Here is a 24,561-nt window from a genome sequence, read left to right as displayed (position 1 = left end):
AGAAAAAGGGGAAACTGCGGGGACTCCTAGCTAGTGATTTAGGAGCCTGCTGTTTGCAACCTGTGCTTCAGCATGTACACACTCAGTGACCCAAGCAGTCCAGAGCCAGAGGGTACCTGGCCCCCTCCCACCAGAAATAGGCGTTCCCGGGTACTCCTAGCAAGTGGGGCGTGTCTCAGGACACCATTGGCTGATGGTCATACACAGGGAGGTCCCCATTTGCTGATGTGGCAGCCACCACTCGATCTGTATTTAGCGAACTGCACCAAGAGTCTGGAGCCTGGTCTCCAGAGTCTGTGTTCCCGGGATTATTTGTGGGCTCCGTCGCCATCTTACCCCCCCTCCTAGATGTCCAAGAAGGACCCCAACACAGACCCATAGGTAATATACTTCATATTTTCTAAAGGAATATGTTATTAATGTGAGCAATGTAGATGAAGCATATTGCTCATGACCTGTTCTTCCCTCACCCAATTTCATCTGAAGACAGATGTCATCCCCTGACACATCAGTGACAAGCATGACACAGTTAAAATGACACTGCAATTCCAAACCCTCAAGAGGGTCCTTTTACAAATTTGAATGTCTTCTTCCTTTCTCCTCTTGTTTCATCCTGCCCACTTCCAATCATGTGCTCTACACACTTAGCTATCATTAACTCATGTGTTTTTGTGTGTTCACTCCTTATAAATATATGTATATATGCACACTTGTGATAACATACATTTGATCACATATCAGATCTGATATATATTCTTAAATTAAATATTGTATAAAAATGATTCTGAAGCTTATAGCTACAGGAACCTTACGCCCAAGTAAATCAATTACTTGGAAGTTTGTATATGACTTTACAATTTACTGAGTTGTATAAATTTATGATCTATTAAACACCTATTGCATATATGTGCCTTTCTTCTCAGATGCAAAAAAGGATACAGCATTTGGTGATGGTTTCTGTTACCTCCCGATTCAGTTTGTTCTCCTAGTATACATCTCTTGTATACTATTTAAGTTCTTGATCCCAGTGTCTGTCACTAACACTGAAAGTTCATCATCATAAGAGACTTCACGCTGTAACCCAAGGGCCATAAACTAGAGACCTCCAGCTGGGCCTCTGAACAATGTACACTGGGATTGAAGTGTCTGCTATCAATATGGACCAAAATACATAGATACTGTTATTAAATATAACTTTGGAAAAGCCAATCACTGCATTTCTTTGATGAGTCTGGTAATAACTGACCTTGAATGTTCATCTATATCATCCTAATTCATATCTAACATCTTTAACTAGAAATGAGTTTTCCTGTGATAGTGACCTGAACATTACACTTCTGCAAAGGAAAAGCTGATGGATTCATATTGAAGGACCTATCATCTTAATACCAATGCATAGTCCCCCTTTTTAAGTACAATTACACTCTAGAGGGACACATCTTCATTGCAACCAAGAAATTTCTGATTAAGTCCGTAGACTAACTTCTTACATCCATCCATATCCACCAGAATAAACATGAAACACGTATAAATGTGAGGCGGTTTCCATCAACAGTGATGATGAGTGGGTACTTGCAGAACCAGCTTCACCTGCTGTTGAAGGTTCCTCTACGCCCTGCCAACTGCAGCCTGTTCCTGGCTCTTTCCAAATTCTTTGTTTCTTGCTCTTTCAGGATTCTTTTGTCCTTCACCCAATCTGAAAAATCTCATCCAAAAGCATTTTGAATGAAATGTTCTTTTAGATTGTGTGGGTGTTTTTACAGTGTTTTAAACACAACAAGGACACGAATCATTGCTTTCCTGGCATGTTTCTCTTTTCTCCAGATAAGTTTCTGTTTTATCCAAAGAAACAAAGTTAGAAAGACTCCTATACACCCTGTATTCAGATCAGATAGAAACTAGGTTAATGGTGTTCTCTAGTGCTGGAAACCTCCATGAACATCACAATTCTCAGTCTCCACATTTGTCTACTTGGATAGGTATGTTCAGTATCCATACATGCTAAGAAACTCAATTGGAGGCGTCTTAGAGAAATAAAACTCTTCTACTTGCAAAAGGTAAGACTTTTCCCTAAAAGTTAAGAATACTATGACCCAATATATCTACCTGATCTGATATAGAATAACCTCTTCTGGTTTCAGTTCAACTAATTTCAATGGAAATCAAGACTTGGATATCATCTAAATATCAGCATTCTAGGTGTCCTCTATTCCCTGGTGACTTTCCTGCCGCTAAGGTAGGGACATGGAACAGAAGTCTAGAAGCAGGGCTACCATTGATTGTGGTTGCAGGCATCTATAGAAGGAAGGATATAGTCCTCCTTTACGGGCCATATAGACTGCTGGGATTACTTTTTTGTTTCAGAAAGGGATTCCCAGCTGCCTGGGCTCATGTGACTAGCTGACAGGAACTGTGGTGATCTAAGGATTTGAGATGCTAGTACTTGACTTCATAGCACCCCATGAGCCAGTGTATTTTGATCTACTCTATCATTTTCTAATAAGTTTCAAACCAGATCATGATTACCTGCAGATATGGAAAGGCAGTCCTGTGTAGTCTGAAGACACATTATCCTCGATAATGATATATTACTAAAAAAAATCAACTCACCAATTACTGTTGTCTTCATTAGAATGAAAAACAACCGATGTTAAGTCGTTGCCTTCACTGTGGACATATTAAACATATACAAAAATCAGGTTGCACCATGTTGGAAAAAAATCACACATTTTTTTCTCACACTACTAGGTATAGAAATTATGACCTTGAGTATGCCACGCAAGTATCTGCCAATGGAGCTGTATCTCTAGCTTTTCTGTCCCTAACACCCCTTATCTCCAGTACTCAGGTCTCAACTCAGAGCACTATCTGTGATACTCTCTGTTCATGGTATGTGAATCCTTGTGCCTAGGCTTGCTTGATCAATGATCTTTCCACTTGGGCTTTCACCAGAATGTACGATGGATGTGCATGCTTTTGGTTCATATGTATAATTATCTCTACACAGGTGGCAAAGATCAGAGGACAGCAATATGAAAACATCCAGGGTAGAAATTTATTTTTGTAATTGTCCATCTTCCAAGGATCCAGTAAAATGTTGCACTGTATGTGTGGTTCCAGAAGCAGAGTCTCAGGTATAAGCAAGAAAGCAGAATATTCCTGAATCCCTGACTAGAAGCCATAGTATCAGTGTACCCCCATCCCACATGCTGGTGGACCCAATCTGTCTCCAAACTCTTTTATTTGAAATGTGAATTTTTTCATGATCCCTGTATTCACATGCGAGTAGTAAGAAGTAAAATAAAATCATAATGCCATGGATTCATCTCTTTCACCAATATAAATGCTGTCTATAAAGTGTTCATAGTGTCACCAACCTTAGAACCACAGTGTTTAAAGTGTGGCATAAAGTGGACTATGAAAATATTATGCATAAATTAAGTTTTGGATCTAGAGAAAGAGCACACCCATCAGAGAACTGGGCATAACCAGCAAAAATATGGGAAACAGTTGTACAAGAGGTTATTTACCCCTTTCACAATGAAACAAACTTGTAGTCTCTTTGGTATGACATTTTATTTCTTCACCTTGAAAAAATTCATTTGGTCAGAACAAATGCATGGAATTGTGTGTCACTGCTGTAACACCAAAGGAACAAATCTAATTCTAGTAGGATCTCATATATCAGCAAGGTGTGGATTGTCTAGGAATTTTGCTTCACTGCTTACTAAAATAGCAAAACACTTTTGTGAGACTCGTTTCTCATTTATTCAACAACCATGGAAAAGGAGTAATAATACAGACAAAAGCTGCACTGAGAACATTTTGAAAATAATTCCCAGAAACACTCTGTTTAACAACCATGTATATTTACATATGTTTATCTGCATATAGATATCTGACCTTTTTGTCAATTCTTTGGTCCCAACTTCTGTTGGATCTTTTCCATCCGTGCTAGAGGATTAAACGATAGAATCAAATGCCATGTGAACTCATAGTGTTAGTTTTTTATTTAAATTGGCTACAGTTTACCTAACACAAATAAATTCATAGGAATAGAAATAATACATAACTTAGCAAAAGGAACAAAGGTATTTCCATTTTTCCCTGGAAAGGAAAATTAATTTCTTTTATAAAAGAAAACTTTTATGCATGATTAAAGTCTTTTTCTTTCCTAGTAAACTTAGCACAATGCTATTGATATTATGCAGTTTAATGCTAGTTGGAACTCACTTCAGAGGAACTCAGTGCTTTAGAACTTCTAATTTTCTGCATTCTAAGTCTGCTCTACTCCCTCTGTCCTTTCATTTATTTGGTTGCTTTTTTAACTGCCTCTCACAAATGGACAAGGAACGGTAGCCTAAGAAGAAGGATTCTCATCAGTTTTGATAGTGGGTATCAGAATTCTGGAGAATGAAAAAGATCTGTTGTTCTTTTCATTGAGAAACCATTAAGACCACTCTCACTGTTTCTAACTGGGATTCTTACCACTGTTGGCTCTGTGAAAGCTGCATGCAGGCACTGATATGTAAATAAAGATTTGGTTGCTAGGTTTCACTTCAAAGCAGATCATGATCAAGTGTGTGTTCATTTATGCTATCATTCTCTATTTCAATACACACAAGGATTACATGAGAACTCTCTGAGAAGCTGTCATATTGATTGGGCATTGTACTTACATTGAAATCAGTTTAACTTTCAGATGATAGATAACTCACCAAATGTCAATGTTTGAGTCACAAACCGCAGTGGCTGGAAACGTCGTGACATCACTAGTAATGAAATAAAATTAGAAACAGATAATTGAGTTGGACCATGTAGAGGAACTCAAACATGTTTTATACAAGCTGGATATCGAAATCATGGCATTGCTCCTGCTAGGAAAATGTTCTGCCACTTGAGCTACATCTACATCTCCAGCTCTTGTGTTCCTTCGAGTGATTTTCTCTGGTACTGCAGTGCAAAACTGAGAGGCATGTTATTAAATGAAAAGCAGTATTCCATTTTGCCATAGAAATGGAATTGTATCTCTTGGGGATATTAAATATGGACCTCAGAAAATTAAAGATTTCATCCAAGATGGAAGAATTTTTCTCAGTACATCTACCACAATGCCTAATTCCATCTTGTGTAACTTTCAATGCAAGTCAAAGGAACTCAACCCTGAATTCCCTAATTTTCTGCTTCCTCCATTCCTTCAATAATCTGGGATATCTTTACTGATTTCAACTCTCAGATAGGAACAATGGACAGTAGGCCAGAAGCAGGAATTCCATCAATATAATGGTGGGCTTTTCAGTATCACCATTCTGGAGAATGCAGGGTCAATCCACACTCAATAAGAACTTTAACACTAGGCTCTACACACCATTTCACCACAGGGTTACTTCTGAGTAGGACTGTCACCTCCGTTGGCTAATAGAAAACAACATACACGCACTGACATTATGAAAAATTTGGTTGCTTCCTAGACTACAGAGCAGCCAATCCACCAGTGTTTTTTGACCAACCCAATCATCCGCTATTTGTGTCAATATTCAAAATGAATTCATAGAGATATTCCTAGGCTGTCTGTATAATCTGTATTGTCCTCAGACTCCAAAACGGTTGTACACTGAGATATCAAATCAACTCACCAAACATTTGCGCTCGGTTCAGATATGAGGACCTCTAATGTGTGGTGCTCACTATAACAAAATACAAAACATAGAGACAATTAAGTGGGACACTGGGAGAAGAAACAATGCATTTCCCTAAAAGGTTGGGGGTTTAAACTATGGTTTTCGCTAGATATGCATTTGAGTTGTGTATCTAACTGTTCTATAGCTTCAATCCCTGTCTCTGAAACTGCAGCTTAAAGTTTGGGCCCAGTGCTGAATGAAGCTTCTGAGGACAGAAGATTGCTTTTGTCTATGCTGACTCAATCATCCCTTGCTGGCTGTGCTCTCAGGATGATCTGGCATGGGTAGATGAACCACTGTCAGACCTCTGTGATCTACTGGATCATGTACTGAGAGAACTGAAGACAGATGACAAAAACAAAGTCACTAAGCAAAAGAATGTGTCTGAAAGGCTAATTCAGTTCAGCAGCAAAATGCTGATGAGGGAATGTACAGATCAAGAGTGGAAGCAACACCCATGGCACAAGAAGAAAAGGAGCACAAGGCCAAATACCACAGCAACTGCACAGGAATACACACACACACACACACACACACACACACACACACACACAATTGGTAATTTCCTTGATGAAGAATGTGATCTTGTGAGAAAACCCAGCAACTGTCCATTTCAAAAATTACAATCATGTCTTGATGCCAAGACTTTAAGGCTTTACCCAAATAAATGACGTCTGTGCACTATTCATGGAGTCAGAAACCTTCGATTCACATTTATGAAAAAGTTGCATTAACTGTACAGAAGAACATGGCATCTGCCAAATAGGATAGAAATCTAAAGGAGGAATGGATGGGCCAAACAACTGTCCAAGCCAAAAGGGAGACTTTGTGGAGACATTCCCTTCTACTGTCTCGAACAAGAGACAAATGTTCACAGCCACTTTCAGACCTATAATCCCCAGTCGTGGGAGGTAAATTGTTAGTGCACAAGTTCTTCCTTTGTGATCCTTTGTTACTGCAGTCCTAGAAAATGTGTACAAACCCTTCAATCTGTGTCTCATGCCCAGGTGGTCTGATCAGAGTTTTCTAAGAGTTCCCTTCACTGCTCACAAGGACCAGGAGAATTCACTTTCTCCTGGAGTCTGAGTCCTTCACCCAACTTTCAGAAGGATGGAATGGCACAGACAAAATCGCACTGCCGTGACACTCCAATAGTTTTCCACATTCTATGTGCTCAGTCTCTGAATATCATTGTACACATGTATATCCATATTCTGGTATCTGTCCTTTTATGCTAACCTCTCTAGATATACGTGTGATCTGCTTTGAATCATTAAATTTTACACAGTAAAACACTGTGGAAATTCCTAAAACTATTTTTCACCCAAATTTGGTAAAATTCATCAAAAACAATCACAAAATATACTATTTTTGGAAGGGGAATTTCCTAGAAATGAGGTTCTTGGTCCAAAGAAATGTTGACCTCTGATAAAGAAATCTTTTATAAAATGATTGACAAAGAATTCTTTCCTTATGGACATATATTGTGGATTTGTGTCTTTCCTTATTTTCCATTTCACTTGCTATGCAGGAAATCAAGCTGATATACCATCTACACTGCTGCTTCCATGACTCCCTCAGTTCCCACTTGCTGGTGCTATTGTTGGCTGTCTTTCTAGCCTCCTTGATTGATAGAAAGATCTGTAGGCTCCCATCCAATGTGATAGTATGCCTTTCAAGGTAACAGAGGAGTGGAGTATGAAGAAGTGATTCAGGTTCCATTAGTGTTTTTTTTAAGTGAAATCTGTTTCCAATACATTCAATTGGTGTGAGCTTTATAAATGAACTATGACCATCTTCATTTCCCTATATAGATCCTACTACTTGACTTTCAAAGAAAACAGGAACAATTGTCTTTTGACCTTTTCTATTCTTATTTATGTCAAAACTTAAAACAAGGATGTACTGATACTGATCGACTGTCATATATATTGTCTACGGTTACAACACTTTACATTGTTTATCACTCAGTTGACAAGTACATGGACTCACCATATGTTGAGGGCCGGCCAGGACTGGGATACATTTCCCCTCTGGGTGTCAGATTCCACACTGCGAAGAAATTAAACACATACAGAAAATTGAGCCAGAACAGTACAGAAAAATATCTACATTGCTGGGTATTGAAACCATGGTCTTCTCCATGCCAAGCATGGGATCTGATATTAGAGCTACACCTCCACCTCTACTATCCCTGCCAGGCCTCCTTGAAGTATTGAGGTTTGACTTCAGAATCTTGGGTTAGATGAAGCTGCATAGGAGTGATTCGAGTTTTGGCAATGCTGCCTCATCATGTGAACCTCTGTTTTCTCTTAGAATGGCAGGGAATGGACTGGTGAACCACTGAATAACATTTTTTGGAAGATCTGATGATAGCAAGTGGAAGGCACTCAGAGTAGAAATGGCTTTGAATGGCTATTTCCAATCCTGCACCAAAACATTGGACTACAAATGTGGAGTTTGAGTGATAATGCATTATATTAGAGCACAAGAGCAGAGGGGCATGTCATAACACCAGTGCATACTCATATGAATACACATATCACACACACACACACACACACACGCACACACACACACACACACACACACACAAACACATAGGTTACACAGTCCATAATTTCTTTGGTTGAGTATGTGATTTCTTTGGAACACCTAGTCACTCTTCACTTCAGCAATTAAAATCATGTCTTGATCCCAAGACTTTAATGATTCGCCCAAGATAAATGATGTCTATACTCTACGCATCAACTCATAAACCCTGGATTCATATTTGTTAAAAATTGGCATTGGGATGGGAATTTGGCCTCGTGGTGGAGTGCTAGCCTAGAATGCATGAAGATCTGGCTTCAATTCCTCAGTACCACACACATAGAAAAAAAAAGCCAGAAATGGTGCTGAGGCTCAAGTGGTAGAGCTCTAGACTTGAGAAAATCCAAGGACAGGATTCAGGCCCTGACCTCAAGCCCAGGACTGGCCAAAAAAATGTTAGTATTTACTGTACAGAAAGAATGGCATGTGCCAAGTAGGTCAGAAAACTAGAGGATGAATCCATGGGCAAGAAAACTATCACAACAAAATGGGACTTTGTGCTTCAATTATTTTCTTCATCCTTGAGTCAGAGCCAAGTGTGCATGGGCCCTTGGAGAACTGAATCCCCTCAGTGCTCTCAAATACATTGTTAGTGCAGAAGCTACTTCATTGTGATTTGTCACTGAGCTCTAGAAAACATACACAATCCATTGGAATAAAGTCTCATGGAGGTGATCTGATTATAGATTTTTCTAAGAGTTCTCTTTATGGCTCACTAGAACAACAGGAACTCCATTCTCCTCACTCATCTTAGTCATTCACCCAACTCGTGAAAGGATGGAATGGCACAGAAAAAAGTGCACTACTGTGACATTCAAAATACTGCCCACAAACTTGATGCACACTCTCTGTACAACTTTATACACATACCTATCTATATTCCAGTATCTGACACTTATGGCTGACTTCTCTAGACATACGTTTCCTTCCCCTTATTATCACTACTTTATCTTTAAATTATACGCAGTCAAATACTATGTTAATTCTCATACCTACTTTTTTCTCAAAGTATCTATAATTCATCAAAAACTATCTATATATTGTATATGCAAGAGAGTACTTCCTGAATTTTCCTGGAAAATAATGCTTCTTACTGTAATAAATGTTCACCTCTGCCAAACAAAGTGTTTATGCAACATTGGCCAAGAGATCTTGCCTTATGAATCTACACAGTGTTTACTGTGGCTTTGTGGCTTCCCTTATTTTCCATTTCACTTGCTATGTAGGAAATCAAGATGACATATCCTCTACATTTTTGCTTCCGTAGCACCTCTGTTCCCTACTTGGTTGCAGTATTAGTGGCTGTCTGTCCTACCTCTCTGATTGATAAAAGGATCTGCAGGACCTCTATCTGATGTGATGCTGAGTCTTTCAAGGTAACATAAGTGTGGGGTATAAAGATCTGATTCAGGCTCCATTAGCTACTTTGTATGTGAAATCTGATTCCATTCCATTCAATTAGTGTGAGTTTCATATATTCACTGTGACCATCTTCATTTATCTGCGTAGATCCTGCAACTTGACTTCCAAAGAGAATAGGAACAGTTGTTTATTGGTGTGTTCCATTGTGGCCTGTTTATTTTCAAAACTGAAAACAAGGTTGTACTGACACTGTGTGCCTGCCATGGGTATTGTCTATGGTTACAACACTGAATATTGGTTAGCACTGTGATGAGAAGTACAACGGGGGACTCACCAGATGTTCAGGGCCGGCCAGGACTGGGACAACTTTCCCCTCTGGGTGTAAGTGTCCACACTGTGAAGAAATTAAACACATACGCAAAAATTAAGTCTAAAAAGTAAAGAAAACTATCATTTTCTATCTACAATGCTGGGTATTGAAACCATGGACTTCTCCATGCCAAGCATGGGATCTGCTACAGGAGCTACCCCTCCACCTCTGCTATCCCTACCAGGCCTCTTTGCAGTACTGAGATTTGACTTCAGAAGCCTGTACTAGATGAAGCTGCATGGGATGAGACTAGCATTTGGCAACGCAGTCTCATCACATGAACCCCTGTTGTGCCCTCAGCATGGCCAGGAATGGATTGGTGAACCACTGCTCAACTCAATAATGACATTTACTGAGAGGACTGATGATAATAAATGGAAGGAAATCAGAGTAGAAATGGCTTTGAAAGGACATTTCCAATTCAAAATATTGGCAACAAAATATTGGACCGGAAATGAAGAGTTGAAAAGAAAATATCAGACTTAAGCACAAGAGCAGAGGGGCAGATGTCATAATACCAGAGTACCAGCACACAAACACACATATAAACACACACACACACACACACTCACTCACACAAACACTCTCTAATTTCTTTGAGAATATGATTTCTTTGGAACACCCAGTCACTGTTCATTTCCACAATTAAAATCATTCTTGAGCCTAGACTTCAATGCTTTACCCAAGGTAAATGATATCTAGACACTATTCCTTGAGTCATAAACCTTGGATTCAGATTTTGAAAAACTATTCACTGTACCAAAAGAATGTGGTATTTGTACACAATGGAATTCTATGCTGCTCTCAGAAAGAATGACATTGTCCATTTGTTAGGAAATGGAAAGACTTAGAAAAAATCACATTAACTAAAGTAAGCCAGACTCAAAGGAACTTAGGCTCAGTGATTTCCCTCATTTGTCATAATCAGTGGAAAACTTGGGCTGTCCTAGCAGAGATTTGCAATAGGGCAAAACCTTGATACAAAAGGCCATATAGTAGGATGCTAAATGAAAGGATCTCTAGGATATAGAAACATAAGCCATATAATGAATGATTGTTGTTCTTAAGGTACTATGTTATCTCTTATCTCTTTTGCTGTCCCTTGGTTATCTCATATTGTTACAGTATCTCACTTTGTTACCTGATATATCAGATATATTTGTTTTTGGTTATTTGAAACTGGATAGAGAAGGGGGGGAAACAAGATGAGGGGTGGGGGTGGGGGGAGGGAAATGGGGACCAAGACATGTGAAAGGTTATCAATGTATGTGAAGTGATGCACCATCTATCTGGCAAATATCATGTAACCCTTCTATTAATTACAATAAAAAATATATGAAAAAATAAGAATGGCATGTGCCAAGAAGGGCAGCAATCTAGAGGAGGAATCATGGGCCTGACAATTGTCCACAACCAGGAAAACAGGGAAAAGGGATCTACAAGGAACTTCCTTTTCCTCAGCCCTGAGTAGGGGCCAAGTAGCTGTGGGCCCTTTGATTTGAGCCCTATATTCCCCAGTGTTGTGATGTAAATTGTTACTGCAGAAGCTACTTTTTCTGTGATCATTTGTCATTGCAGTCTACAAAATGTGTACAGCCTCTCAGAATAGGGTCTTACAAACAAGCTATCCTATCAGAGTTTTCTAAGAGTTCTCTTCATTGTTCACTGCAACATCAAGAACCCCATCTCCTCACTGGTGTCTCAATCATTCACCAACTTTAAAAGGACAGTATGGCGCAGATAGAGCTGCACAGCTGTGACATTCAAAATAGTTTCCATAATGCAGGGATCAAGTGACTAAAGTCCTAGCTACTCAGGAGGTTGAAATCTGAGGATCATATTTCAAAGCCAGCCTTGCCACTGTAATTTCCAATGAGACTGGAATCTCCAGCTAGCCACCAGAAACCCAGAAGTAGTGCTATGGCTCAAGTGGTATAGCCCCTGCCTTGTGCTGAAGAGCTCAGGGACAATAGCACACAGGCTCAGAGTTCAAGTCCCCATCCTACAAAATAAAAACAAAGAAAAAAATCGGTCCTACATACTTATTTAGTCTCTGTATATCTTCATACATATGCCTATCTATGTTCATTATTTGACCTATCATAGCTGACCTCTCTAGATAGAGATAGGATCTGCTTTGAATCATTAAATTAAGCACAGTCAAATACTATGTAAAATCCTATATATACTTTTTAATTTTTGCTAATTCTGGAGCCTGAACTCAGGGCCTGGGCACTGTCCTTGAGCTTTCTCAAGGCTAGTGCTATATCACTTGAAACACAGCACCATTTCCAACTTTTCCTGTGTATGTGTTATCAGGAAATAGAACTGAGGGCTTCCTGCATGCTAAGCAAGCACTCTACTACTAGGCCATACACCTGGCCCTTCCTATATGTACTTTTTCACACAAATTAGCTGCAATTCACTGAAGACTAACTATAAATATGATATATATATATGTATATATATATTCAAGAGGGTATTTCTTGTGTTTTCCTAAAAGAGAGACTTTGGGATCTAACTAAATGTTCATCTCTAAAAATCAAAGCTTTTAGACAAGACTGATGAAGAATTCTTTCTTTGTGAACCTACACCAATGTTTTCTGTGGTTTTGTTGTTTCCTAGATTTTCTTTCCCTTGCTAGGTAGAAGCTGAATCTGATATATCACCCAAATTCTGCTTCCAGGTCTCCTCTTTTCCCTTTCGCTCGTTATGTAGAAACTCCAGCTGATATGGCTTTTAAATTTTGTATCCGTGTTCATTGTTTTCCACTTCACGCATTATAAAAAAATTCCAGCTGATATATCATCTAAATATTTGATTCTGTTTCCCCTTTACTCCTTGCTTCCACCAATACTAGCTTTCTTTCCTGCCTGTCTTATGGAGAAAAAGATCTGCACAGCGGAAGCAAGATTCCTATCCATCATGATGGTGGTATTTCAGGTGAAATAGTCCTGGCTTTTGACACATTTATCCTGATTCCTTTAGCTACTTCATATCTGAATTCCTCCTCACTTCAAACTAGTCATTGTGACTTGAGTGCCTGACCTGTGATACTCTTTTAGATCCTCATAGTTAACTTTAGAACAGCCTATGAGAAAGTTTCTTTTGACCTCTTTCCTTTGGTATTTATTTTCAAAACAGATAATAGTTACATGATATGGTTGGGCAGTAATATCAACTTTGTCTTGGTACCATATTTCAAAATGATTTTACTTTCAAATGACAGGTAAATCCACTCACCAATTGCTCATGCTGGATCAACAGCTGATGCCAGAGCCCAGTTTACATGGACTCAGGCATGCCTATCACAGCATCTCAACTGCAGTATTTTAAACAGAAGGAAGCCTGGTGGTGCTGGCATACACTGGTAGTTCTCCTCTGTAGGAGATACAGCTGAGGCTCAGGGTTGAAGCCAGTCACAGCCAACAGTCCCTGAGACTCTCATCTGCAATTCACAAACAGAAATGGAGATGTGGCACAAAGTATCTGAAAACTAGCTCCAAGCAAAAGAGCTCAGGGACAGTGCTAATGTCCTGAATCTTAAGTACCAAGACCACAAAAAGAAAAAGAGAAAGAAAGAAAGAAAAAGAAACGTGTTTAATTTGTGAATGTGTGACATATCATTTCCATAGAGTTGACATTTATTAACAAAGAAAGTATAGGTATATTCTCAATCTCATCAGCCAAGCTTGGGACTTTTACTCATGGTTTAGCATCTTTGAATCCCATGACTTACATATTACATTTGTTGAGGGTCAACACTGCTACAGTGTAATCCGGATATATCTCAGTATAGTATCACTAGGTAACAAACCATTCACCTAAGAGAGGGAAAACAGAGAAGAATTTCACACTGATTGTGTTGAAAATATACTTAATATACCAAACATTATGGAAAGTCATGTACACAGAACTGTTTTAGGTGGTGGTGAGCCTTTTAAAATCTATAGCCTATGAAACCTTGAAAGCTATAATTCTTCAGAGTTAACCAATCCCGGGAGAAGTACATTCTGCAATTACTTTTCATAGTTCTGTTACAGAACAAGAGAAGAAAAATTTTTGAATCAACAAAATTTCACTGATATACAAGGCACCTTTACAGATAATGCATTGCTTCACGGGACCTAGAGATGTAAATAAATCCATTATTAAGAGAGTTTATATCACCGTTATTGTGGATTTTCTACTTGGAAACATTTTATAAAAGAAATAGAAAGCATGAGAAATCTTGTACATTCTATAATATTTCACACAGAGTGGGTATATGTTAAGATAATACAATGTCAATGGGAATAAAAAGATATTATAATCCTAGCTACTAAGGAGTTCTGAGGATCTCAATTCAAAGAAACCTAAGAAAAGAGCCAGGAGACTCCACTTATCTAAAAGAAAAAAAAAGCTGAACTTGAAAAAGGGCATCAATGTATGTGAAGTAATGCACCTTCCATCTGCGAATGTAATGTAACCCTTCTATTAATTACAATAAAAATATATGAAAAAAAGCTGAAATTGGACCTGTAGCAGATGTCATAATTCACTAATCCTGGGTGCAAAAAAAGTTGTGAAAGCATTTAAGACCCCTAATTAAAACCCCAGTGTTACCACACATTCACAACATCTGTACATACACACAAACACACCCACATACTCAAAACTGTCCAATAATAATAATAATAATAATAATAATAATAATAATATGATATTTACACTAATGCATCCAGACACAGGTAATACATTCCTACACTCTTCAAAAGAAAAAGTAACATGAAAATAAGAAAATTCTTCTTGTAAAAATATATAAATAAATACATTTAGGTAAAATACTGGTTCTGACTTTTGGATCTGGAGCAGACACTTGTAAAGCACATTGTATCCAGCCATACCATTTCATACACAAGGGAAACAGAACTCCCAATGCTTGCAGTCCCTAGTCCTTAGGCCCTGGCCATGGGAGCCACAAGAGTTCAAGACATAGCAGGAAGTCATGTAGCCAGCCCTGCTTCTGCTGTAGAGCTGTAACAGAAATGTGAAGAGCTTCATGTAACCTAAAAGAATTAGGCAAAAGGACTCAAACTGTCTCCAGCCTTTCAGCTTGTAAATAGCTAGACACAGAGGAGGATCAAACTCTGTCACAAATTTAAATCATAGCTGATTTTCCTGCTACCTTTCAGGCTAAGAACTTTTCTTTTCTTTTTCTTTTCATTCCTTTTGGTTCATCACTTCCCCTAAACCCAGTTTGTTAAATCTTCAGAGGAAATGGGCTTTAGGTGATTGACTAATCAGAAATCCCAGCTATTAAGGAGCTGAGATCTGAAGACAAGAAGTTCAAAGCCTCAAAAAGCTCCGTGGAACGCTAATCTCCAATAACCAGCAAAAGTTGTACATGGAGCTGTAGCTCAAGTGGCAGAGTGGTAGGAGTTGGAGAAAAAAAAGTTAAGGAACAGTGTCCAGGCCCCAGTTTCAAGCCCCCATACACACACACACACACACACACACACACACACACACACACACACACACACACACTTTATTCAGGTAGCTACCAGGCAAAGCCTTCATATGTAAGAATCAGAGAGATTCCCAGTCAGCTCTCACTCCTCCAAGTCCCCTTCAATCAGCCCCTTCTCCCCCTCACATGATCCAACAAGCCCTCCCTGGAAAAAATTCATTCTTTTTACTTTAATCCCTATGGGAAGGACGGGAAGAAAGTCCAATGGCATAGAGAGCAAACCCTATGATAGACAGACTGCCCTTGCTCAGACCCTTACCTTGTAGAGCAAACTCTACTAATATGGTTGCTCCTATGGCAACCCCAAACAGAATGCACTGGTCATCTTTACATCACTGCAGAATGAGGAACAGAATGTTCGAGAATTAAAGGCATAGCAGTTCTCCTTAAAGACAGTGGACTGAAAGTGGAAAGGACATAAGACCAAAGTCGAATACGACAGTAAAATAGTTTCAACACATAGAATACCTCACCTTTTCTTTTGCCTCTGTATTTAATGTGGAAAATTTTTCTGTTAATCCAAACTTGAAAAAAAAAGATTCCTGGAATAAGAGTCTGGGATTTATATTTGGTTATTTGAAATAGGATAGGGAAGGGGGAAAACAAGATGAGGGGTAGGGTTGGGGGGGAGGGTAATTGGGACCAAGACATGAGAAAGGGTATCAATGTATATGAATTAATGCACCCTTTATCTGCAAATATAATGTAACCCTTCTATTAATTACAAGAATAAAAAGAAAAAAAAGAAAACGCTTACTTTTCAAAAAAAAAAAAAGAGTCTGGGAGATTGGCCTAGTGGTGGAGCATTTGCCTAGCATGCACGAAGATCTGGGTTTGATTACTTGATATGTACTTAGGAATAAGTCAGAATTGGGCTGTTACAAGACCATTTATTAGCTCAAAATTCAGCCAAAAAATTAGATAACTCTTTAATTTGGGAAAAGTAGTGGAGCTTGTTCCCATGGAATATACGTTGGCACACCAGAATGCATAAAACAAGTTGATCAAGAACTAAATGGAAAATAAGATGATCCGAAGAGTGAACCATATGTTTGGCCTCTAGTCCAGAGAGAAGTGAAGAATGTGCTGATGAAACAGTGCCCTTTTTGCTTTTATTTTTATGTAAAATGTTACAAAATTTACTTTTTCTTAATGGACTTTTGTATAAAGAACTGTTCACTGCTGTATTGGTTTGCAGATGTCTTGAATTTTGCTCTTTAATGGCTATATTGTAAGCATTTTATACTTTATATTGCTAAATATCAGAGAACTCATTTTATACTTTATATTGTTAAATAGCAGAGAACTACACTTTAAAGCAACTTTTCCATTTGTTTATTGAATGAGGGTGTATGTTCAGTAAAATATTTATATGCATAAATGGAAAAGGAAAGAAATAATATATATTTTATGTCTTGAGCAATATTTTTAATGTATACTTATCTTGTGGAAGAATGTGCAGATAAATAAGATCATGACTTTGTATAGTGCATGTTAGAATTTGTGGTTTTGTAAATGGTTGAATATATTTCCTGGGTGACTCTGAAAATTAAGTTGCTCCAAGGGATAAACTGATTCTCATGAATACCCAAAGATCATGTACATACTATAAACAGACCCATACCCGTCCCAAGTTGTTTTGTCACTGTAGCATATATTTTTCCTTAATTCAAAAGTGCAAATATAAGTGCATTGCACATTTTTTCCTTTTTTAAAGACAAGTCAAAGAGCCATTTTAGAAATTTTAAGAGGCTTAAGAATTAGGAATTATATATATGTATATAGAGAATATTTTATTTCAGACCCCATTAGAACTGTTTTTAAAAAATATTGTAGATCTGTTCACTCTAATGTGAAATGAGTTGTGTGTCCATGGTTTCATTGCCCATGAATGTGTGAGTGCTATGTAGCATTGCAGAGAATGTGGTGAGTATTCACTGTCACAATTTTTCTGTAACAAACAGACTGCTCTTAAAACAGCTCTCACAGTGGGCACTTTACTAAAATGCTTCCATATCACTTAGTTGAACTAAGGACTTTGAGCTAGTCACATAAGGTGTGCTATAAAGTTTTTGTGGAATTCTGTTTGGCAATACTGTAAATTACATTGTTTCCAAGTCATAGAACACCATTACATTGTTGTTTGTGATGACACATTTAATAGAAACATGAAAAACTTGTTCTGCATTGCAATAAATTTTATTTGTGCCTCCAAACCCAGTTTAATTACATACAATAATCCTATTACAAGTAACATACTATATGGCATGTACTACATGACATACACTTATTTAGTAAACTTAATATATCCAATATATTTGAAGGCCACACTACAGAGCCCTTCATATAAGGTCTTTTTTCAAGAGTGGCCTAGCTTATTAAAATTAAACCAGAAGTGAGCTAAGCTTTCAAGAGTCATTCTCTCTCCTGTACTGAACACATCATATTTATGGTTCTTTGTTTTTTTAGGAATTTTTTGTATAAACTTTCTTTTACGAAGGAATTTTTTAAAAAAAATTATTCCTGCTAACTTAAATCCAGTTAAAGAGGTAGTGAAGTATTCCAGGGATTCCCCAGCAGCCTCTCAACCTTGATCCAACATGTCCCTTCTGTATTAATGTCACTATAGTGAATTTGCCAAAGACTTTTACTTATTGAAATCTTAGAAATACTTTCTGCTGGAAAAAAAGAAACTTAATAGTAAACTACTTAGGCATTCCTTCTGAGTTCAACACATCAGAATTACGAATAAAAATCATGTTGAGTTTCATTGTAATTGCATACAGTATATGGTGGAAATTTCAAACTGTCTTTATCATCTGAAAATGGACTGAGCTTTTGGGAGGTGGTTTTCTACTACATTTAGTACTTGGCTCTTCAAGGAGTTTCAAAAATACAAAGAATAATTTCAAAATAAAGAAAAAGCCAGAAGTGGTAGAGCTCTAGCCTTTAGAAAGTCCAAAGCAATAGTAATGATATTCTTCTTATTAAAATGCAGTGTATACACATGGCAAATATCATGGTTATACTGCCTGATACAGTAAATATACACTAAAAATTAAGCTCTTCAGTTAATCCTAGCCTCTGTTAAAACAATACCTAGCAGGAACCCTAAATAAAAACTGGAAGGGCCTACTCTATCAAGCCTTCAAAAAATAGATAAAGGCACTAGAAAATGGAAAACTGAATTGGTAGAATTTATATTAATAGTACTTAATCATTAAGGGATAGTTATAGTAAAGCCTTAACATGTATCATTATTTCATGTTAATTATTAACTAATATCAGTTTTAAACCTTTCTGAAAGTAATCTTCACATTTGTGGAAAATTTCACCAAAACTTCATGGTGATTTTTTTCCTGAAATCATCATAGCAATAAATCATTAAATTCATTGGGAAACATAAAATATCCTAGGTAGTAAAAATAATCCTGGGTAAAAAGATCACAACACTAAAGGTTTTATACTACCAGACTTTAAAAGATTGTAAAGCCACATGGATAAAAACAACATAGTCCTTAGAAAACTAAGGAAACAAAATAGAAGACTCAAAATTAAATGCACACAGCCATTTTCATCCAATTATTGGAAAAAGGAATCAATGTATAGTTTAAGTAAAGGCAGCTCTTTAACAATTTTGAACAACTGCTTATCTACATGTAGAAGAGTGAACCTACAACCACAGTGTCTCTATACAGTCAAAAATCAATTCAAAATGGATCAAAGCTATTCATATTAAGATTTGAAACTTTGACATCACTACAGAAAAACACAGGGTGACAGTGAACAAGAGACATAGGAAATGATTTCCTGGATAGGACTCCAGAAGAATAAGAATTGATTGACAAATAGGATTCCAATCAATTAAAAAGTCTCTGCACATCAAATGACACCATAAATTCATGCAACAATTTACACAATAGGAAAAAGTCTTGGTCCCCTATATAAGACAAAAGGGCTAATATTGATAATACACAATTCTACAAACAAAAACCAAAAATCCAATTAATAATTTAGCAAATGACTTCTTCAGATTACAGAAGTACAAATGGTTTCCACCTCATTTGCAAAATGACCCTGAGACTGCAATCTCACCACAGTGGGAATAGCAATTATTATAAAAGGAAACAACAAATGCTGATGAGGAGTTTGTGAGAGTAGACACAGGGAAAAGATCCTTTATACAATACACTACAGTGGGGTGGCATGTAATTTAGTGTGTCCACTGTGGAAATCCCATATGTATAGGATGCTACAAATATATACATACCTGTATATAAATATATATACAGATATATATATATACACAAACTCACATATAAGTTTGTATGTATATGTGTGTATGTATGAGTATATATGTGTATATGCATATATGCATTTATACATATACATATATTTATTTATGATGGTTAGTTCCAGTAACCCTAGCTAATCAGTAGAGTGAAACCTGATTGATGACAGTTCCCCCCCAGCCCTGGGGGAAAGACCATGGTATTTCATCGTCCGATGTGAGCAGCAAGAAGCGCCAAGCTGGAGTATGGTTTAAGTGGCTGAGTACCAGCAAGCAAGCCAAGAGAACAAACTCTAGGGCTTGACCTCAAATTCTCCTACTTAGGGGCACTTGGGATGGACTAAAATAGAGCAACCTTGTAATCCTGCTATATGACCTTTGCATATAGAGTCAAAGGATTGATTAGACATAAAGCTCAGATGCTGCTATATGACCTTTGGACATACATCCAAAGGAGTGTAAGTTGAGAAAACAGTTACATATTTATAATACCCATTTTTATTGTAGTGCTCTTCCCAACTGCTAGACTGTGGCTCAGCTTAGGTAAACAACAACCAATGAATGCATAAAGAAAATGTAACACTTGGGCCCGGAGCATAGCCTAGTGGTAGTGCGCTTGCCTAGGGTTACATTCCTTGGTACCACCTACACAAAAGCCCGAAATAGCCAGAAATGGTAGTGCCCTAGCCCTGAGAAATCCCAAGGACAGTGCTCAGGCCTTGAGTTCAAGTGTTAGGATTGGCAAAAGAAAAAAGGAAAAAAATGTAATACTTACAAGCAATGGAGTTTGATTCACATAAAGAAGAGTCAAATATTGTCTCCAGGCAAATGGATGGAACTGGGATCATCATGTTGACTGTCATAAACCAAGCTCAAAATGTCAAATACTGCAGGTTTCCATTCATGTGGAAACTAGATCTAAAGTAATGATGATAAAAAATAGTAAAAATGGGATATGTGTAATAAAAAAACAAAACAAAGTGAAACAAAAACACAACAAAGGGAAACCTCCTGATTAGATAAGTGAGAGAGGGAGATGGAAAGTAGGTATGAGGAAGATAATGTTTCATACAGACACTCACATATATATATGGAGATAGTCTGCAGAAACCTATTAAATGCTTTATGGACACAAGTGTTAAAAGGAATAGGACAGGAGAAACTCATTCAAAGTTCAATGTACATATGTATAGGATTATTATAATGAGACCTCATGGTACTATTCATAAAAGCTAATAAAATATTTAATCATTACAAAATGATAAGTATGCAACCAAAATTAGTAATTCTCATTATACCAAAATGTTGAAACCAAATTCAATACCAAAGGAAATTGAAACAGTTAAGTCAATACATTCTATGCACTTCAGAATTTGTCCTAGTTATAGAAAGTGATGTGTAGGAAGAGTAGACATAAACATGACTTCTTATTTTTATAAAGACTGTTGATGCGCTCAATATTAATGTCTGTATATCTGCAATATTACACAGCCATACAAACTAAAAATGCAAAAAAATGGGAGACAATTTGGGAACATAGAACCAAACAAACTACCTTCACAAAAATTAGGTTTTTACTCATATGCAGAATCAAAAACTTAAAGGAATATATATTCATGTTTAGGCCTATATGGATAAACATACAGCAGGAATTTGACTAAAGGACTACCTAAGTATAAATGGAGAAGGATGGGTAAAATAAAAATAGTGGGTAAATATTGAAATAGCTAGATTGCTTGCAAAAATTCTGACAGAGCAAGGAAACCTGTTGAAAAAATTTGGGGAAAGTAATAAAGGAAGATTGATTACAATATATTGTATACCTGTACAAAAAATGCAATCCAATCCTCCACCTTAAAATTAATGTAAGCTAATACAAGACTATTTGTAACTTATGTGTCAATATGCACAGGAATGGTGAGAAAGGAATCTCTCGACATACTGAAAGAAGTTTTTCAGAATACTTCAGATTCTCTATGCAATACTATTGAGGGGAAATAGAACTGAATGAATTTTTCCTCACAATGAAAACATTCGAAATGCAGATGGCTGTACCCAGAAACAGAGACAATACTGAAAGCTGACAAGAGACATGGGGAAGAATTGAGAACGAGAATAAAGGTGAGGCAATTGCCTTGGAAAATGCATGTAATGAGGCAGATCTTCACAGTGACCATAGGACTCAATACTTCTGATGTAAGCTGTGTACATACCGAAGAGAAATGAAAGCACTTACCCACAAATGTTCACTGCTGTATCACTCAAACCACCCAAAAAGTAGTAACAACCCAAATGAATGTTTGAAATGTGGCATGTCTATTCAATGGGGTATTGACCACCCAAAAGAATGTAGAATCGATATAGATATAGATACATACTACAATTTGGATGAACTTTGAAAACATACTAAGTAAAACAATCCATGAAAAGTCTGAAAAAGCAAATAGACAGATACATTGGTAGTTGTCTAGAGCTCTGATTGGAGAGTCAGGAAAAGAACAGGAAATATGACTGCTATCAGGTATGGGGTTTCATTATGTGTGATATGGAGTGATAGTTTCCTCACTCTGACAATGTAAAGAAAGAACATTAACCAGTATATATAAACATAACTACATAGACATAAAAAGCTATGATAGCTTATATACGCTATAGACATGTTTTATTACATAGATTAATATTATCTATGCCATACAAAGACTCAGCTTAATTTTATTTATGTTCTAAAATTTATGTGCCAGTAACTGTATGTTGAGATTCCCTTTGTTAAACATGACATTTGAAATAGGATGTAAAAATCAATGTTAAAAAAAGTGAAATGCAGGGTAAATGAATTAGCTTGCAGTGAACATGTAGAAAAATCTACATTCAGTGACGCTTCTAAGGGTGGCAACTAGTTCCCATCTGATGGTGCAAGTGATGCATGCTAGGCTCTCAATGAATGCACAGTTTACTAATACCTGAGGTTGTGAAGACTGAATGCTCTGCTTCAACACACAGACCACTCCTGGACAACTATGATGGCCTCCAGAAATCCTGTTCCTGACCCTCATGCGTTCCCTCGTCGTTGAACCTGGCCTCCATCACCTCTTCTGCTTGCTTAATTCAGGACTCAGTATTAGCAGCTGCATGGCCAGGGTCAAATCTTCTGGAAGCCAGTCCAGGCAGACCACAGTCTGAATACAGGTGCTACAGGGAGAAAATCTGGCATATTTGCTCTTCATCTGGGGAAGAAGAGGAGCTGGCCTCCATCCTTTCACTCACAGTCCTTCCTGCCCCTTCCCCATGTTTCCAGAACCCTGGGGATCTTGGGGCTGCAGCAATTTAGGCCAGGCCATGGAATAACTTCGGCAGGTCCGCCAGGCAAATCCCCCAGTCTGGCACTGCCTAGATGCCTCTTCTCTCACTGCAGGCGGCCCACTGGGTCAGGGAGGCACCATCTCCTAGGCCTGGAGAACAGCAAGTCTGGGCCTTTGGCCCCACCACTCGGCCAGCCCGGCAGCCCCTGTAGGATGGAGGTTCCACGAGCAGCGGTCACCTCTTCTGCAGCCTGGGCTCTGACAGCCCAAGTGGACCCGCGGGCCGGGCCTCCCACACAGGCCGCTGCCCGGTGCTCGTGGGCTCCAGGCCGCTTCAAAACGGCTGGCAGGACAGGTGACCCGGGCTGCCGGGAAACCCGAGGGTGAAAAGGAGTCCTGCCACTCCTTCCCCAGGAAGGCCATGGGGACAGAACTTAGTCCCCTAGGTGCAGCTGGAGGAAATGGCCGTCAGGACCAGGAAGTGAATGTTCCCAGTGTCCCAGCATCCAGCTGAGGCTGCATCGGTGACATCCTGGTTGAGGCTCCGCCCCAGAGCAAGTCCACGTCCAGTCCAGGTCCTGTCTTCAGGTAGACCCGCCCCAGAGCAAGTCCACGTCCAGTCCAGGTCCTGTCTTCAGGTAGAGCCGCCCCAGAGCAAGTCCACGTCCAGTCCAGGTCCTGTCTTCAGGAAGACCCGCCCCAGAGCAAGTCCACGTCCAGTCCAGGTCCTGTCTTCAGGTAGACCCGCCCCAGAGCAAGTCCACGTCCAGTCCAGGCCCTGTCTTCAGGTAGACCCGCCCCAGAGCAAGTCCACGTCCAGTCCAGGCCCTGTCTTCAGGTAGACCCGCCCCAGAGCAAGTCCACGTCCAGTCCAGGTCCTGTCTTCAGGAAGACCCGCCCCCAGAGCAAGTCCACGTCCAGTCCAGGTCCTGTCTTCAGGAAGACCCGCCCCAGAGCAAGTCCACGTCCAGTCCAGGTCCTGTCTTCAGGTAGACCCGCCCCAGAGCAAGTCCACGTCCAGTCCAGGTCCTGTCTTCAGGAAGACCCGCCCCAGAGCAAGTCCACGTCCAGTCCAGGTCCTGTCTTCAGGTAGACCCGCCCCAGAGCAAGTCCACGTCCAGTCCAGGTCCTGTCTTCAGGTAGACCTGCCCCCAGTGCAAGTCCACGTCCAGTCCAGGTCCTGTCTTCAGGTAGACCCGCCCCAGAGCAAGTCGACGTCCAGTCCACGTCCTGTCTTCAGGTAGACCCGCCCCAGAGCAAGTCCACGTCCAGTCCAGGTCCTGTCTTCAGGTAGACCCGCCCCAGAGCAAGTCCACGTCCAGTCCAGGTCCTGTCTTCAGGTAGACCCGCCCCCAGAGCAAGTCCACGTCCAGTCCAGGTCCTGTCTTCAGGAAGACCTGCCCCAGAGCAAGTCCACGTCCAGTCCAGGTTCTGTCTTCAGGTAGACCCGCCCC

General features: G+C 39.0%; 1 long non-coding RNA gene across 1 annotated transcript; it reads right to left on the bottom strand.

The window, feature by feature from the left end:
- Positions 1 to 4,718: 4,718 nt before the first annotated feature.
- LOC150039328 (uncharacterized) lies at positions 4,719 to 10,030 on the bottom strand. The gene is made up of 4 exons (XR_016534406.1): positions 9,970 to 10,030; positions 7,674 to 7,733; positions 5,637 to 5,687; positions 4,719 to 4,772 (listed from the first exon to the last, which is right to left on the bottom strand). It is a non-coding gene; the product is annotated as an uncharacterized LOC150039328 (long non-coding RNA).
- Positions 10,031 to 24,561: the final 14,531 nt, after the last annotated feature.

Source organism: Megascapheus bottae, unplaced genomic scaffold, assembly GCF_031878675.1.
Source record: "Megascapheus bottae isolate mThoBot1 unplaced genomic scaffold, mThoBot2.hap1 HAP1_SCAFFOLD_40, whole genome shotgun sequence".
NCBI lineage: Eukaryota > Metazoa > Chordata > Mammalia > Rodentia > Geomyidae > Megascapheus > Megascapheus bottae.
Note: the sequence above shows the minus strand (reverse complement) of the source record. Positions and strands in the feature narration are given on the sequence as shown.